Below are 5,163 nucleotides of genomic sequence, written 5' to 3'. Positions count from 1 at the left end.
CAAAAATTTCTAAGCCCCCTTATTCAATGACCAAACTTGCTTACAAGAAAGTGTGAAAGCACCGAGTCCCAAAGATAAATAGATTAGGAAGGATTAAATTAAATTTAAAGGCCAGATGGGAAGGGATTAAAACAGCATGGTGACTGGAGCTGCTAGCAGTGTGAATTTCTAGACTTTGTAAGAAGGCAACAATAGTTCAAATATCAGTATGAGAAGACAGTATGAATAGATTCCCCCCCAAAAGAATACTATTTAGTAAAAAGTATTAGCTCCTCAATGAGAATTTTCTCCCAATTATATTTCTTACACACACACACACACACACACACACACACACACACACACACTCACACACACACATATATATATTTAACACCTACAGCACCTAGTATTCCTAGGTGGGAGCATCCAAGTACTAATCAGGCCCGACCTTGCTTAGTTTCCGAAATCAGATGAGATCAGGCACGTTCAGGGTGGGATGGCCATAGACTAAACATACATTTTAAATATAGGCTGGCATTGAGTGTCTGACATCCTATCATGGCTAAAATAAATGTTTTCTTCATTTCTTCTCCTTCCTTCAAAATACAACTGAGTTTCTGCTATGATGTATGGAAGTGATTTTTAACTCTGGCAGGACATTAAAATACTCTAAGCCAAGATGTTCTGCAGTAGGTGAATGGATAAAAAAAGTGGCATATTTATACATTGGAATTTTATTCAGCAATAAAACAATGAACTCTTAAACCCATGGAAAGACATGGAGGAACCTTGAATGCATAGTGCTAAGTGAAAGAAAGTCAGTTTGAAATGGCTATGTACTGTATTGTTCCAACTAAGGAATTTATGTGGAAAGGCAAAACTAAGTAGAGAGTAAGAAAAATCAGTAGTTGCCAGGGGTTCAGGTAGAAGGAAGAAGGAATGAATTGATAAAACACAGGAGATTTGAGGGGCAGTTAAATTATTCTGTATGTGGTGGTAGATATGCATCATCATACATTTGTCAAAACCCATAGAATGTATAACACAAAGTGATTGCCAATGTAAACTATGGACTTCAGTTAATAATAGTGTATTAAATTGGTAATTTATGTAGCAAATATATCACACTAATGCAAGATGTTAATATTGAGGGAAACTGAGGGAAAATGAGGGAGTATATGGGAACTCCTTGTACTTTCTGTTCAATTGTTCTGTAAACCAAAAACTGCTTTAAAAAATCTGTTTTTTAAAAAGGAAAAGAAAACCTGGGTAGACTTAAATAGACTCAAAATGGATTAAAGACTTATATGTAAAACCCCAAACCATAAAAATTCTAGAAGAAAACGTAGGCAGTGAACTGTATGATTTTACTAACAGGAATTTCTTTTCAGATATACCTCCTTGGGCAAGGGAAACAAAAGAAAAAATAAACAAATGGGACTACATCAATCTAAAAAGTTTTTGTGCAGCAAAGGAAACCATCAACAAAACAAAAAGACAACTGACTGGGAGAAGATATATTCACCAATGATACACCTGATAAGGATTTAATATTCAAAATATATAAAGAATTTATATATCGCAACAACAACAAAAACCAAACAATCCACTTAAAAAATGGACAGAAGACCTGAACAGATACCTGTCCAAAGAGGAAATACAGATGAAAAAATGCTCAAGGTCACTAGCCATCAGAGAAATGCAAATTAAAACCACATTGAGATATCACCTCATATCTATCAGAATGGCTATCATCAATAAATCAAAAAACAGCAAGTGTTGGTGAGAATACGGAGAAAAGGGAACCCTCATACATTTTTGGTGGGATTGCAAATTGGTACAGCTACTATGGAAAACAGTCTGGAGGTTTCTCAAAAAATTAAAAATGGATATACCTTTTGACCCAGCAATTGCACTTCTGGGTATTTATCCAAAGTAAACCAAAACAATAATTCGTAAAGATCTATGCACCCCAATATTCATGGCAGCACAATTTACAATAGCCAAGATATGGAAGCAACCTAAATGCCCATCAACAGATGATTGGATAAAGAAGTTATGGTTCAGATATACAATGGAATATTACTCAGCCATTAAAAAAAAATGAAATCCTACCATTTGCAATGACATGGATGGACCTAGAGGTTATTTTGCAGAGTGAAATAAGTCAGACAGAGAAAGATAAATACCATACGATTTCACTATATGAGGAATCTAAGGAACAAAAAGAACAACTAATCAAAAACAGACTCATAAATATAGTGAATAATTTGGTGACGAACAGAGGGGAGGAGTTTGGGGCCTGGGAGAAGGGGGCGAAGGGTTAAAGAAGTACAAATTAGTAGTTGATAGTTGGTCATGGGGATGGGGAGCACAGCAAAGAGAATGCAGTTAGCATTAATATAATGGCTAAGTGGAGGGCCAGGGGAGGGAGGGAGCAACTAGAGGGATCATTTTATGAACTATGCAGATGTCTAACCAATATAATGTATGCTTGAAACTAATTTAAATAAATAAATTTTAAAAAATGCATCAGCACAAATTCCTCCTTCAGAGATGCTGACTTAATTATTCTTGGGTGAGATACCAGAAACTTTAAGAGTATACCAGGTCATTGTAATATACAGCCAGGATTGAGAATTATTGGTTAATGACAACCCCAGGTATATTCTTGTAACATAATTTTACCAGAAAATGTCTAGGTATTGTGGTTTGGCTTGTTTTTAAAATTTGTCGGTAATAGTCTAGTGCTATGAAAATAATAATAGTGTCCTGTTAATGCTTTAATTTTTATTTATTTATTTATTTATTTTTTTTTTAGTGAGGCACATAAGAGACTTTGGCTGAGGTAATTTAAACTTTATTGGTGCTATGAAATTGATAGCTTTTCTAACAGATGAAAACTGATACTACTGCTGTAAGCATTAAGACCTCTTCTGGCAGTGATTAATGGGATAAGAAATTGGGGGAAATTTTAAATACATTAGGCTTTAAATTCTTTCATTTGAATAAGACATTTTGATTTTAAACATAAAATTTCTTTGGACTTTTTAAAAAATATTTTCCTGTGAAATAATGGAAGGGATTTGTATTCAAATAAAAAACATATTTTAGCTGTTGTTTTATCATTGGCATATCTTAAATGTTTTAATATTATAGCAGTAACTTTGCTGAGTTATAATGGATATGAATCGACATAAGTTGTATTGGGATATAGTAAAAGTATAACTTTGGATTTAGCAACCCTTGGAGTTAATTTATTTGATATATTAAAATAATTTTTGAGGGGTTATGCACTTTTTTGTGGGATATATTTTATCCATCAGAAGTTCAAAGATAGTCCAAAAAGGAATTATTGCTATTTTGGTTGAAGCCTCTTGAATATTGAAGCAGGATAATTCTGAGAAAAATGCCGATGTGCTCACCTGAGAGGAACAATCACAATCTAGGTTGACCATAAGTCAGATAATCAAGTACAATAGCTAAAACTGCAACTAGCTTGAGAGTTTGATTACGGTCAATCTTTTTTCTATGAAGTCTTCCCCAGAGAGAAGGTTCTCAAGATAGGCTGCACATTAGAGTCACCCGGGGAGCTATAAAAATACTCAATGATCTGGTAACACCCCAACTAATTAAATGAGAATATCAGAGATGAGACCAAATAGCACAGATAAGTAACAAGATTTATTGTTTGGTGAAATTGGAAGAACATGCTCAATGTGTGTACATCGCCCATTCTTTCATGCTTTCATTGTGAAATTTTCCTAAGTGCAGAGAGATGCATTATCTGTGCCTCTATGCTGTGACTTTTTGTTATGTACAGGTCTTTGTAGGTGAGATATACAGTATTCCTTCTAGGTCTGTGATTTGGTAGGTAAATCCAACAAATTTAGAATGAGTTATTAGAAGATCGCCCTTCACCAACTTAGCTTCCATCACTAGTTAAAGCTAACAATTTGATCTGTTACATTTCCAAGTTTGTCTCTCAATTGGTTCCAAAACTAGGGACCTAATTTATTAGCTCCATATAATCCTAACAAGTATTTCATCTGTGAAACACTTGAGAACCAGGGTACTCTCAAGGAAACCAGTCGTAGGAGATACAACTGGTTTCATATGTTTCGAAAGATTAATAAGGAGCCTCTGTCTACTTCTCTTATCCTCTCTGTTTTTGATATTCTAGTTCTCTCTTACTCTTGCTGTTTCTCTGGGAGTCTATGGTGTATATCAGCTTCATTCTCTTTTTCTTCAGATAGATTTAACTATGTCTTTATAACTCAAGGTGAGTCTAGGTTTCTATGACACTGGTTCGAACACGAGCTGAACAATACCTTATAACTGCAGGGACCAATACTAACAAACGAAGTCTCTGAATCAGAAAAAACAAATTTCCAAGAGAAAGAATAAGATTCAGTTATTTTGGAATGTATGCTCACTTTTGTCCCATCAGCTATGCTGACAAAGAAGTCACAGATGCATACGAGGGCAGCCTGCCCCTTCGTGTGATTCTAAGTCTGAGGATGCTTCTCAGGGAAGGTGGAAAAGCATCTCACAGAATTACCATCTTTATTCTGTTTTTATATTTATGCCAGGTCACCTATGTAACTTTCAATAAGTCATTGGAATCTTTCATCCTAAAACTGCAAAATTACCAAAATTCTCCTTGTAAGAATAAATGAGATTATTATATGCATCATTTTGAGGATTTTAGAAAAAGACCAATCATATTTTTAGGTAGTTCAATTGTACATATTAGTATTCAGGTGGAATACGACTAGTCATTTAAACTTCAAATATTGTTACTAATTTTTTAAATATAAAATGACTATTGGAAGTTGTATTACCTTGGGAAAGATAATAATCACAATCACAATCATGTTATTTCTGTAACAATTCTTTTTAAGCACTAATTATTGCTCTGCACACATTTATTTTTTTTTAAAAATCTTTAAGTGTGTTTTAACTGCACTCTTGAATATTTAATTTTGTTTAAAAATAGTCTCTGCTGAATTTTTCCTCTCTAGTGAACTATATAAAGTGGATTTTTGCTTTTCAAGAAAAATGTTGAGAATATAGCTCGTTAAGGAAAAACTGTTTCCTTTTTTCTTCCTTACATTCTCTTGAACTTTAGTTTTTAGATTCCTTTCATTTAGTTGTGCTTTAATGTTGTAGGACTTGAAA

The 5,163-nt window shown here is 33.9% G+C and overlaps 1 pseudogene; it reads right to left on the bottom strand.

The window, feature by feature from the left end:
* Positions 1-373: 373 nt before the first annotated feature.
* Positions 374-490, bottom strand: LOC112472488 (annotated as a pseudogene).
* Positions 491-5,163: the final 4,673 nt, after the last annotated feature.

Source organism: Pteropus alecto, unplaced genomic scaffold, assembly GCF_000325575.1.
Source record: "Pteropus alecto unplaced genomic scaffold, ASM32557v1 scaffold76, whole genome shotgun sequence".
Classification (NCBI taxonomy): Eukaryota; Metazoa; Chordata; class Mammalia; order Chiroptera; family Pteropodidae; genus Pteropus; species Pteropus alecto.
Note: the sequence above shows the minus strand (reverse complement) of the source record. Positions and strands in the feature narration are given on the sequence as shown.